Raw genomic sequence first — 12,500 nt, 5'->3', positions numbered from 1 at the left:
TTTTTCGCGTTTTTTTCCCGTTTTCTTCGCGTTTTTTTCCCGTTTTTTCCCGTTTTTTTCCCGTTTTCCACGTTTTTTTCCCGTTTCACGAGAGAGACGAAAACGAGGAAAATAATCGCGACAAATGCTCGCTCGCTGCGCTCGCTCGGACGAATATAGCCCAACCCAAAACCGATCCCGAGCGTTCGAACGAAGATTTCGATGAAATCGAAGAACGAACGCGAAAGGGATTGGTTTTGGGTTGGGCTATTTTTTTTTCGAGCGAGCGGAGCGAGCGAGCAACGCGTAAGAGCGTATCGTTGCGTCGCAGGGACTTTGAAATATTCGCCACTGTTCGAACGTTCGAGTCGAAATAACTCGAGAAAAAGCGTTATAACGCATCGAAATTATCAGTGAAATCGTTACGTATCGACGAAATCTAGTCGAAAGTAGCGATTTCACTTTATTTTTTTAAAAAATTTCATCCTCCGGACCAACGTGACCGGGACGTTGGAACTTAGAATTTTTTCGCCCCGTTACGAAAGTACCGAAAGTTCAACTCGAAATAACTCGCTAAAAAGCGTTATAACGTATCGAAATTTTGCGTGAAATCGTTACGTTTCGACGAAATCTAGTCGAAAGTAGCGATTTCACTTTATTTTTTTAAAAAATTTCATCCTCCGGACCAACGTGACCGGGACGTTGGAACTTAGAATTTTTTCGCCCCGTTACGAAAGTACCGAAAGTTCAACTCGAAATAACTCGCTAAAAAGCGTTATAACGTATCGAAATTTTGCGTGAAATCGTTACGTTTCGACGAAATCTAGTCGAAAGTAGCGATTTCACTTTATTTTTTTAAAAAATTTCATCCTCCGGACCAACGTGACCGGGACGTTGGAACTTAGAATTTTTTCGCCCCGTTACGAAAGTACCGAAAGTTCAACTCGAAATAACTCGCTAAAAAGCGTTATAACGTATCGAAATTTTGCGTGAAATCGTTACGTTTCGACGAAATCTAGTCGAAAGTAGCGATTTCACTTTATTTTTTTAAAAAATTTCGTCCTCCGGACCAACCTGACCGGGACGTTGGAACTTAGAATTTTTTCGCCCCGTTACGAAAGTACCGAAAGTTCAACTCGAAATAACTCGCTAAAAAGCGTTATAACGTATCGAAATTTTGCGTGAAATCGTTACGTTTCGACGAAATCTAGTCGAAAGTAGCGATTTCACTTTATTTTTTTAAAAAATTTCATCCTCCGGACCAACGTGACCGGGACGTTGGAACTTAGAATTTTTTCGCCCCGTTACGAAAGTACCGAAAGTTCAACTCGAAATAACTCGCTAAAAAGCGTTATAACGTATCGAAATTTTGCGTGAAATCGTTACGTTTCGACGAAATCTAGTCGAAAGTAGCGATTTCACTTTATTTTTTTTGAAAAATTTCATCCTCCGGACCAACGTGACTGGGACGTTGGAACTTAGAATTTTTTCGCACCGCTACGAAAAGGCCGAAAGATCCCCTCCAAATAACTCGTTAAAAAGTGTTATAACGTACGAATATTTTTCAAGAATCGTTATAACTCGATAAAATACGTCGGGGATTAAGCGTTTATATCGTCGGCAGACGGATATAAAAACGTTTGGACCGACACGACCGGTCGTTGGAACATAGAAAAATTCCGAGCCGGTACGTTGGGACTTAGAAAAATTCCGAGGGCGAAAAAGTTTTTTCGAGTTTATTCGTTAAAAAGCGTTACAAGGTATGAAATTTTTTTGCATAAATCGACGTAACTCGACGAAATACGTCGGGATTAATGGTTTATTTCCGTCCGAGAACGATTTTTAAAAACGGACCTATGCGGCCGGTCGTTCGTACTTGGAAAATTTTCGGACCGAACACTCTTTTTCGATTAATTCGTTAAAAAGCGTTATAACGTACGAATATTTTTCAAGAAATCGTTATAACTCGATAAAATACGTCGGGATTAAGCGTTTATATCGTCGGCAGACGGATATAAAAACGTTTGGACCGACACGACCGGTCGTTGGAACATAGAAAAATTCCGAGCCGGTACGTTGGGGACTTAGAAAAATTCCGAGGGCGAAAAAGTTTTTTCGAGTTTATTCGTTAAAAAAGCGTTACAAGGTATGAATTTTTTTGCATAAATCGACGTAACTCGACGAAAATACGTCGGGATTAATGGTTTATTTCCGTCCGAGAACGATTTTTAAAAACGGACCTATGCGGCCGGTCGTTCGTACTTAGAAAATTTTCGGACCGAACACTCTTTTTCGATTTAATTCGTTAAAAAGCGTTATAACGTACGAATATTTTTCAAGAAATCGTTATAACTCGATAAAATACGTCGGGATTAAGCGTTTATATCGTCGGCAGACGGATATAAAAACGTTTGGACCGACACGACCGGTCGTTGGAACATAGAAAAATTCCGAGCCGGTACGTTGGGACTTAGAAAAATTCCGAGGGCGAAAAAGTTTTTTCGAGTTTATTCGTTAAAAAGCGTTACAAGGTATGAATTTTTTTGCATAAATCGACGTAACTCGACGAAATACGTCGGGATTAATGGTTTATTTCCGTCCGAGAACGATTTTTAAAAACGGACCTATGCGGCCGGTCGTTCGTACTTAGAAAATTTTCGGACCGAACACTCTTTTTCGATTAATTCGTTAAAAAGCGTTATAACGTACGAATATTTTTCAAGAAATCGTTATAACTCGATAAAATACGTCGGGATTAAGCGTTTATATCGTCGGCAGACGGATATAAAAACGTTTGGACCGACACGACCGGTCGTTGGAACATAGAAAAATTCCGAGCCGGTACGTTGGGACTTAGAAAAATTCCGAGGGCGAAAAAGTTTTTTCGAGTTTATTCGTTAAAAAGCGTTACAAGGTATGAATTTTTTTGCATAAATCGACGTAACTCGACGAAATACGTCGGGATTAATGGTTTATTTCCGTCCGAGAACGATTTTTAAAAACGGACCTATGCGGCCGGTCGTTCGTACTTAGAAAATTTTCGGACCGAACACTCTTTTTCGATTAATTCGTTAAAAAGCGTTATAACGTACGAATATTTTTCAAGAAATCGTTATAACTCGATAAAATACGTCGGGATTAAGCGTTTATATCGTCGGCAGACGGATATAAAAACGTTTGGACCGACACGACCGGTCGTTGGAACATAGAAAAATTCCGAGCCGGTACGTTGGGACTTAGAAAAATTCCGAGGGCGAAAAAGTTTTTTTCGAGTTTATTCGTTAAAAAGCGTTACAAGGTATGAATTTTTTTGCATAAATCGACGTAACTCGACGAAATACGTCGGGATTAATGGTTTATTTCCGTCCGAGAACGATTTTTAAAAACGGACCTATGCGGCCGGTCGTTCGTACTTAGAAAATTTTCGGACCGAACACTCTTTTTCGATTAATTCGTTAAAAAGCGTTATAACGTACGAATATTTTTCAAGAAATCGTTATAACTCGATAAAATACGTCGGGATATAAGCGTTTATATCGTCGGCAGACGGATATAAAAACGTTTGGACCGACACGACCGGTCGTTGGAACATAGAAAAATTCCGAGCCGGTACGTTGGGACTTAGAAAAATTCCGAGGGCGAAAAAGTTTTTTCGAGTTTATTCGTTAAAAAGCGTTACAAGGTATGAATTTTTTTGCATAAATCGACGTAACTCGACGAAATACGTCGGGATTAATGGTTTATTTCCGTCCGAGAACGATTTTTAAAAACGGACCTATGCGGCCGGTCGTTCGTACTTAGAAAATTTTCGGACCGAACACTCTTTTTCGATTAATTCGTTAAAAAGCGTTATAACGTACGAATATTTTTCAAGAAATCGTTATAACTCGATAAAATACGTCGGGATTAAGCGTTTATATCGTCGGCAGACGGATATAAAAACGTTTGGACCGACACGACCGGTCGTTGGAACATAGAAAAATTCCGAGCCGGTACGTTGGGACTTAGAAAAATTCCGAGGGCGAAAAAGTTTTTTCGAGTTTATTCGTTAAAAAGCGTTACAAGGTATAAATTTTTTTACGGGAATCGTTCTATCTCTATTAAATACGTCGGGATTAAACATTTTTATCGATTTTTTCAAAAAATTAGCGTTCGTCGAACTGACACGACTGGGATATTTTTCTAATTTTTTCGTTAATTAACGTTACAAGGTATATATTTTTTTGCATATTTCTACTTATTTTAACGTATTGTAATTGATTATAAACTTATTTTTTGTCCGTATTCGATAAAAGAGTATGTTTACTGATGCAATTTTTCGGTGAAAAAAAAAATTAATTTTTTGGTAAAAATGCATTTCTATTATGTTAATAAAACGTCTGGTAATGTATTTCGATGGTTGGATATTGGCTTTGTATAGTAGTGATCGAGCGTTCGCGAGACTAAGTTCCAGCGTCCCTTCCGAACGGTACGTTGCTACGGAGGTTTTGCACCGTAAGCGCGCGGCCGCTAGCCCGGCCGGCGCCGGCCTTCCGGCTGGCGCTTTCGTATCTATAAGAGAGACGTCGAGCCGGACGGTTCGGTCGGAACAGCGTTGAGCGCGTGGCTATTCTACGGCCTCGGTTGAGAATTCAGTCACCGCTCCTCGAGTCTTAGTGTATTTTACGCTATTTCTCGACTGTTCCTCCGTTCTCGTTCTGGTTTTTTCTCTACACTGCTGCGCCGCGGGTCGCTGTCCTGGACGTAATGACCAAATATCGTGGCAAGGTTCCCCTGAGTCGGGAAGCTGGTGACCTGTGTGTACGTATTCTAACAAAAATTGTTAGATGCGTGTGTGCTTGTACTAACTGAGCATCGATTCATTCAAAAGAGTATAACCGTCTGCTTTCTATAAAAACTTCTGCTTTCGCAGAAGTATCCGATGAGGCGGTAGGAGCGTACTATCTTTGCGTAGTATGTCTTCTGCCGAAAATGTTCTACCGATTGAAAGAATATTCTTACGGTATGTCCAGCGCGACGCACTGGGATACGCGCTTGTTCGTTCAGCGTGAGGTGCGTATACGTGCTTTACCGCTAAGATATTCTAATAAGTCTTTTTACACGAAGACAGCATTATGGAAATGTTCCTTTAGAAGTACGATTCTAAACATTTTATATAAGACTATGAGAAAGAGAGAGAGAGAAGAGAGGAGGTGGAGTTGAGAATTACAAAGTGGCTGCGAGCGGCGTTCGAAGATTATTACTGAACTATGGGTGTATCTCGAACGTCGCTAGGAGATATATTTTATAGATATATCTATCTTAAGAACGAAAAGTCTCGTCGTACGGTGCTTACGTCCCACCTACGACACGAAGAGAACTTAAACGAAATTTATAAGAATTGTTATACGAATAAGATCCCTGGTTGATCCTGCCAGTAGTCATATGCTTGTCTCAAAGATTAAGCCATGCATGTCTCAGTACATGCCGCATTAAGGTGAAACCGCGAATGGCTCATTAAATCAGTTATGGTTTCTTAGATCATACCTACATTTACTTGGATAACTGTGGTAATTCTAGAGCTAATACATGCAAACAGATTCCGACCAGAGATGGTAGGAATGCTTTTATTAGATCAAAACCAATCGGTGGCGGATGGCTCGTCTGTCCGTCCATCGTTTGTTTTGGTGACTCTGAATAACTTTGTGCTGATCGCATGGTCATCTAGCACCGGCGACGCATCTTTCAAATGTCTGCCTTATCAACTGTCGATGGTAGGTTCTGCGCCTACCATGGTTGTAACGGGTAACGGGGAATCAGGGTTCGATTCCGGAGAGGGAGCCTGAGAAACAGCTACCACATCCAAGGAAGGCAGCAGGCGCGCAAATTACCCACTCCCGGCACGGGGAGGTAGTGACGAAAAATAACGATACGGGACTCATCCGAGGCCCCGTAATCGGAATGAGTACACTTTAAATCCTTTAACGAGGACCAATTGGAGGGCAAGTCTGGTGCCAGCAGCCGCGGTAATTCCAGCTCCAATAGCGTATATTAAAGTTGTTGCGGTTAAAAAGCTCGTAGTTGAATCTGTGTGTCACAGTGTCGGTTCACCGCTCGCGGTGTTTAACTGGCATTATGTGGTACGTCCTATCGGTGGGCTTAGCTCCTCGCGGGCGGTCCAACTAATATCCCATCGCGGTGCTCTTCACTGAGTGTCGAGGTGGGCCGATACGTTTACTTTGAACAAATTAGAGTGCTTAAAGCAGGCTACCTTCGCCTGAATACTGTGTGCATGGAATAATGGAATAGGACCTCGGTTCTATTTTGTTGGTTTTCGGAGCCCCGAGGTAATGATTAATAGGGACAGATGGGGGCATTCGTATTGCGACGTTAGAGGTGAAATTCTTGGATCGTCGCAAGACGGACAGAAGCGAAAGCATTTGCCAAAAATGTTTTCATTAATCAAGAACGAAAGTTAGAGGTTCGAAGGCGATCAGATACCGCCCTAGTTCTAACCATAAACGATGCCAGCCAGCGATCCGCCGAAGTTCCTCCGATGACTCGGCGGGCAGCTTCCGGGAAACCAAAGCTTTTGGGTTCCGGGGGAAGTATGGTTGCAAAGCTGAAACTTAAAGGAATTGACGGAAGGGCACCACCAGGAGTGGAGCCTGCGGCTTAATTTGACTCAACACGGGAAACCTCACCAGGCCCGGACACCGGAAGGATTGACAGATTGATAGCTCTTTCTTGATTCGGTGGGTGGTGGTGCATGGCCGTTCTTAGTTGGTGGAGCGATTTGTCTGGTTAATTCCGATAACGAACGAGACTCTAGCCTGCTAAATAGACGTAACTTATGGTATCTCGAAGGCCCCCGGCTTCGGTCGGTGGGTTTTTACTACCAACGTACAAACAAATCTTCTTAGAGGAACAGGCGGCTTCTAGCCGCACGAGATTGAGCAATAACAGGTCTGTGATGCCCTTAGATGTTCTGGGCCGCACGCGCGCTACACTGAAGGAATCAGCGTGTTTTCCCTGGCCGAAAGGCCCGGGTAACCCGCTGAACCTCCTTCGTGCTAGGGATTGGGGCTTGCAATTATTCCCCATGAACGAGGAATTCCCAGTAAGCGCGAGTCATAAGCTCGCGTTGATTACGTCCCTGCCCTTTGTACACACCGCCCGTCGCTACTACCGATTGAATGATTTAGTGAGGTCTTCGGACTGGTGCGCGGCCAATGTGATAAGCATTGCCGATGTTACCGGGAAGATGACCAAACTTGATCATTTAGAGGAAGTAAAAGTCGTAACAAGGTTTCCGTAGGTGAACCTGCGGAAGGATCATTAACGATACGATACCAAAAGAATTTGACTTGAACACATATAAAAACTATGAAATATATATCACAATGGTCGGTAAGGAGCCGTACTCCTCCTGTATCGACGAAAGTATATACGACGTATTAACAAGCTATATACTTTAACAAACGAAAACGCCAGGGAGCTTGGCAACCTCCGTTGGCACGAATAGAAATATTCTTAAGGAGGAGACGACCCTCCAGCTACGGAATTATACGAAGAGAAGGTGGCACTCTCTCTCGATCATCGGGATGAAGAGATATATATATACAAGTATAAAAACGAAATGCGAATGAAACTTATTCGAGGCGCCTGCGTGAGGTCGTAAACAGAAAGACCCGCCGTCTCCGAATAAAACATATAACATATAATATATATATATATGAAATTCTAATAAAAGGGAACTCTAGCTTCGAAAGAGCCAACAAAAGTTAAGGCTCGATATCAAACGAAAAAATTACGATGGAAACCAGGTGTAAAGAGAAATGCAGTCGTGGCGCCTGCGAGAGGCCGTACACAGAAAGACCCGCCGTCACGATCTCGTATTTCGTATTTGCATCGTGGAAACCGTACAAACGAAATATAAAAGTCCATGCAAACTAATAAGAAAATCTCTAAAGTGCCTCGTGTCGGAGTGATCATGCTCGCCTATTCTCTTCTATGTTTCGTGGTCTGTGTTGCGTTTGTTCTCCTCCTAGCAACGGGACATATCGAAGACTCCTCTTTGGGATCGAACGAAGCGTCTAGAACGAGTCGACGAGAGCGAAAGAACTTGTAGCGAGTCGCGCAGAGCGAAAGGATACCGATATACATCTTCGAAGGTTCTCTTCGAAGATCCATGGATACCTTCTGCGTCGACTTCTCTCGTCTCTTTCATCGAAACTCTCGTCGTTCTCGAAACGTGCTTCCTACCCAAAGGGCGTGTGCTCTTCGTATGTCGTTTCGTTCGAAATAACGAAACCACGTGTAACATACTCGTGGATCGGGTAACCTAGAACGAAGACGCATCGCGTGGATGTTGGCCCGCTATGCGACGATGACCGATGATGATGATGATGATGATGATGATGATATGATGATGATGTCGATGTCGACGACGACGACGATGAAGACGATGTGTAGCAACGATTCGTAACTAGTCTAGCCGAAGTTCGTTCAGAGGGGAACGCCGCCGGCTTCGAAGCCTCGATGTCGTGAGTCGGACACCCGTGCCGTCGCTAGAGTTTTTCAAACTCTGCTTCTGGATATTGGGACGAAAGACCGCTCGAGGACGACGACAGCCGTGCGTGCGTATCCCATCGAATTTTTTTTACACCACCTGAACGAGACTAAAGTTTCGTCTAGTTGATCGTCTACCGTCGCATAATGTATATTATATACCGTTCAGAGGGGACCGGCTGTCTATCCTCGTTGTCGTGAGTCGGACACCCGTGCCGTCGCTAGAGTTTTTCAAACTCTGCTTCTGGATATCGGGACGAAAGACCGCGCGAGGACGACGGATGCGAGTCCCATCGAATTTTTGACTTACACACTACCTGAACGAGACTTAAAGTTTCATATTATATACCGTTCAGAGGGGACCGGCTGTCTATCCTCGTTGTCGTGAGTCGGACACCCGTGCCGTCGCTAGAGTTTTTCAAACTCTGCTTCTGGATATCGGGACGAAAGACCGCGCGAGGACGACGGATGCGAGTCCCATCGAATTTTTGACTTACACACTACCTGAACGAGACTTAAAGTTTCATATAATATACCGTTCAGAGGGGACCGGCTGTCTTTCCTCGTTGTCGTGAGTCGGACACCCGTGCCGTCGCTAGAGTTTTTCAAACTCTGCTTCTGGATATCGGGACGAAAGACCGCGCGAGGACGACGGATGCGAGTCCCATCGAATTTTTTATTTACACACTACCTGAACGAGACTTAAAGTTTCATCCAGTTTGTCGTCTATCATCGCATATATAATATACCGTTCAGAGGGGACCGGCTGTCTATCCTCGTTGTCGTGAGTCGGACACCCGTGCCGTCGCTAGAGTTTTTCAAACTCTGCTTCTGGATATCGGGACGAAAGACCGCGCGAGGACGACGGATGCGAGTCCCATCGAATTTTTGACTTACACACTACCTGAACGAGACTTAAAGTTTCATATAATATACCGTTCAGAGGGGACCGGCTGTCTTTCCTCGTTGTCGTGAGTCGGACACCCGTGCCGTCGCTAGAGTTTTTTCAAACTCTGCTTCTGGATATCGGGACGAAAGACCGCGCGAGGACGACGGATGCGAGTCCCATCGAATTTTTGATTTACACACTACCTGAACGAGACTTAAAGTTTCATCCAGTTTGTCGTCTATCATCTCATATATAATATACCGTTCAGAGGGGACCGGCTGTCTATCCTCGTTGTCGTGAGTCGGACACCCGTGCCGTCGCTAGAGTTTTTCAAACTCTGCTTCTGGATGTTGGGACGAAAGACCGCGCGAGGACGATGGATGCGTGTCCCATCGAATTTTTGATTTACAAGACACACACTACCTGAACGAGACTAAAGTTTCATCGAGTTTATCATCGCATAACCCGTTCGGAGGGGACCGGCTGTCTATCCTCGTTGTCGTGAGTCGGACACCCGTGCCGTCGCTAGAGTTTTTCAAACTCTGCTTCTGGATATCGGGACGAAAGACCGCGCGAGGACGATGGCTGCGAGTCCCATCGAATTTTTGTTTTTTTTTTTTTTTTTAAAGAAAAAACACCACCCGAACGGAGATGTGTTCTATCTTTCGTCGATTTTTCATGCTTTCAGTCGGTCGCGTGGTCGCCATCCGTTCGGAGGGGATCGCCGGCTTCGAAACCTCGATGTCGTGAGTCGGACACCCGTGCCGTCGCTAGAGTTTTTCAAACTCTGCTTCTGGATATTGGGACGAAAGACCGCTCGAGGCGGACGGCCGCGCGAATCCCATCGAATCTTTACTATCACCCGAACGATGGAGAGATGCACGCGCGCTGTTTCTTGAATAATTGGACGAGAGAGTAGAATCAAACACATATATAACATGGGCTAGCCACCGTGCTTACTCGTTCGCGAGATCGTGTGCTGTACAGAGGATTCAGAATCGGGTGTATATATCCCCGTCGTTTCCTGACGAACGGAGCTTCGATCTCGATGGTTGTTATATATCATAATGTACTTTACGCCCGGCCGGCGAACGCGCGTATCTTCGCGCGTTCGTCGTTTTCTTTTTTTTTCGAACGTTTTTGTGTCGTCAATCCTATGGCGACTTCTGCGCGTTCGATTCCCGTTGGTCGAACGTGACGGAACTCGGCTTCGCTAGAACCGAGAAGAGTACATTTGAGTATTGAACTGTTGTAAATTTATAAAAGATTACCCTGAACGGTGGATCACTTGGCTCGTGGGTCGATGAAGAACGCAGCTAATTGCGCGTCAACGTGTGAACTGCAGGACACATGAACATCGACATTTCGAACGCACATTGCGGTCCACGGATACAATTCCTGGACCACGCCTGGCTGAGGGTTGCTCACGTAAACCTAAGACTGCTTGCGTTGCGTATCGTTACTCTCCGTATCTGTCTCTCTCTGTCCCTTCTTGCCTTAACAACCCGCCGTCGTTCTTCTTTATATAAGAGAACGTTTCAGAGTCGGACGAAGGTACAAGAACGAGGATACGAATAAGAGCGGACGGAGAGAACATACGCGACGTACGAGCGATTGTTGGACGCTCGTCGGCGTTCGTCGCGGTCGTGCAGAGACCGTGCAAGTCGTACGCATGCTCGATATATAATCTATCGTGTTCACGGGAGACTACGAAACTCTACCTCTGTCTCTCTCTGTCCCTTCTTGCCTTGACAACCCGCCGTCGTTCTTCTTAAAAATTATAAGAGAACGTTTCAGAGTCGGACGAAGGTATACGAAGGGATACGAATAAGAGCGGAGAGAACCGGTCACGGACCTGCGTGAGTGCTCGCGGCGTCGTGAGTCGTCCTTACGAGGGCGACCGCCCGCTTATGCACCGCTTCGTGTATCGGTTATCGAACGTATATACTCGTAGTGTTCTCCTCGTGACCGATTTTTTTTTCATATCAGGCGATATATGCTACGTTTGCCGGTGTTCGACGCACGAAGGTCCGCGCCCCCGACGTCGTCTTAAAAGAATATTATATTTGGCGAGACTGAGAGAGAAAGCAAATATGGGAACTCGGTCGAGAGAGGAGAGAAGAGAGAACCAAAAAAAAAACCTAAACTCGATGGCGTGCGAAACTTTGCCATAATCTACCGTCTTTTCTTAAGACTCTCGTACAGCCCCAGGGATCGAATGCCCACTCCGTCTCTTCGCGAAAGCGACTGACAACAACGAGGACCGTCGCATCGATGGGTCGTCGTTGCGTTTTACACGCTCTGTGCTTTTTTACAAGCCCCGAAAGTATCAGCCGTAGATCCGGGAACGCACACGCGAGATTTCTTCGAGCGCTCTGACGACTTAGGGAGGTATGATCCCCAGCGTCGCGCGGAGATCGGAGAGTACACGTACTCGTATCGGGACGAATTTTCCCCGTCGTCGTGTATCTCTCTGCCCGCGCGCCTGGCTCCCGAAAAGCCACGTTCGTCGGAAATCTTACATATTATATATGTAACGCGTGTGCGAACTAGCGTGTGTCTAAGATCGGCTATACACGGGTGCTGCTGTAACTACAAGCTCGAGGTGTTTTCCGCAGCGTTTCTGTACCCGAGGAAGATGCGCATGTGAGTCCGTTACGAAGTTGTTCGTACGGTCGTCGTCGTCGGAGAGATCGTAGACGAGGAAGAAGACGATCCCCTTTGGCGAGGCTCGAGAAAAAAACTTTGAGAGAGACGAGGTATACACGCGCGTACGACTATGTCGTGCGCGCGTGTGATTTTTTTTTTTATGGCAATTCGACGCTTCGAGAATAGAGAAAAGAGAGTGTTGGTCATCCCATGCCTCTTCGTCGTCTATCGCTGGACCGCGCATCCTAACGTCGCGCCGGTCGTCCAGTCCCCGAACACACACACCCACCCGACGGTACGTCTCGCTCGCTTTTTCACTTGCGTGAGTTCCCGTACCGGGAACCGCTGGAATCGTCGAGAGAAGAGAAACGGCTGTAGGAGAAAAAGAGGACGGACGTTAAAAACCGGACGATCGTTACACGGATGTCTTGCG

At 45.3% G+C, this 12,500-nt stretch overlaps 2 long non-coding RNA genes and 2 other non-coding genes across 7 annotated transcripts in view; 3 read left to right on the top strand and 1 right to left on the bottom strand.

Moving 5' to 3' along the window:
* LOC126877756 (uncharacterized) overlaps positions 1-12,500 on the bottom strand; it is a 38,065-nt gene that overhangs the window by 9,000 nt on the left and 16,565 nt on the right. The window contains exons 3-4 of one of the 4 annotated variants that reach the window (XR_007695302.1): positions 9,622-9,663; positions 8,668-9,433 (exon numbers count right to left, since the gene is read on the bottom strand). This is a non-coding gene — a long non-coding RNA (uncharacterized LOC126877756). Of the gene's footprint in view, positions 1-8,667; positions 9,664-10,155; positions 10,402-12,500 lie in introns of those variants that run through there. The other 3 variants (XR_007695300.1, XR_007695299.1, XR_007695301.1) reach the window with 3 other exon arrangements.
* On the top strand, positions 5,377-7,299 carry LOC126877764 (small subunit ribosomal RNA). The gene has a single exon (XR_007695309.1). It is a non-coding gene; the product is annotated as a small subunit ribosomal RNA (ribosomal RNA).
* LOC126877757 (uncharacterized) lies at positions 9,223-9,800 on the top strand. The gene is made up of 2 exons (XR_007695304.1): positions 9,223-9,342; positions 9,531-9,800. It is a non-coding gene; the product is annotated as an uncharacterized LOC126877757 (long non-coding RNA).
* On the top strand, positions 10,687-10,841 carry LOC126877758 (5.8S ribosomal RNA). The gene has a single exon (XR_007695305.1). It is a non-coding gene; the product is annotated as a 5.8S ribosomal RNA (ribosomal RNA).

Source organism: Bombus huntii, unplaced genomic scaffold (assembly GCF_024542735.1).
Source record: "Bombus huntii isolate Logan2020A unplaced genomic scaffold, iyBomHunt1.1 ctg00000236.1, whole genome shotgun sequence".
NCBI lineage: Eukaryota > Metazoa > Arthropoda > Insecta > Hymenoptera > Apidae > Bombus > Bombus huntii.
This window is presented reverse-complemented; position numbering and strand designations above follow the sequence as displayed.